This window comes from Ochotona princeps, chromosome 24 (assembly GCF_030435755.1).
Source record: "Ochotona princeps isolate mOchPri1 chromosome 24, mOchPri1.hap1, whole genome shotgun sequence".
Lineage (NCBI taxonomy): Eukaryota > Metazoa > Chordata > Mammalia > Lagomorpha > Ochotonidae > Ochotona > Ochotona princeps.
The window spans coordinates 26,065,439-26,066,181 of record NC_080855.1 but is presented as its reverse complement, the minus strand read 5'-3'; positions in this window follow the sequence as shown (position 1 = coordinate 26,066,181).

The following is a 743-nucleotide window of genomic DNA, read 5'->3' as shown; positions in this document are numbered from 1 at the left end:
GAAAAGCAGATTTACAGAGAGGAGAGACAGAGAAAAATCTTTCACCCACTGGTTCACTCCTCAAATGGCTACAATAGCCAGAGTTGAGCCAATGCAAAGCCAGGAGCCAGGAACTTCCTCCAGGTCTCCCATATGGATGCAGGGTCTATCCTCTACTGCTTTCCCAGGTCATAAGCAGGAAGCTGGATGGGAAGTAGAGCAGCTGGGAAATGAGCTGGTGCCCATATGGGATCCCAGAGCTTTGCAAGGAGAAGATTAGCTAATTGAGCCTTGGCACTGAACCCTAGGGAAGATTTTAATTTACACTTCTGCCCTTCCCCATTTAAGAAGTCTTATGGACACACAGAACCTTGTGGATAGGATAGCGTTGTTAGATTTGACAATAACAATCTAAAAGTATTGCCTTTGTCTATTTTCTCTTGCTGCAACAAAACTGGGTAGTCTACAAAGATTCTGGAGACTGTCAGGTACAAGGTTACCTCTAGTCAGGGCCATATTGCTGGTGAAGACTACAGAGTTCTGAGAAAGTGCAGGCATTACATGGCAAGGGGTGGGGGAGTTCATGAGAAACAGCTAAACCAGCACTTAAAAAAAGAAGAAGAAATTTATTTGACAAGAGAGAGCTCCCATGTGCTGGCTCACTTCCCAAAGGCCCATAGTTGCTGGGCTGGGTTGAGGTTATGCCAGATGGAAGCTTAGAGCCAGGAACTTCATCTAGCTCTCCCATGGGCTGGAAGCGTTTC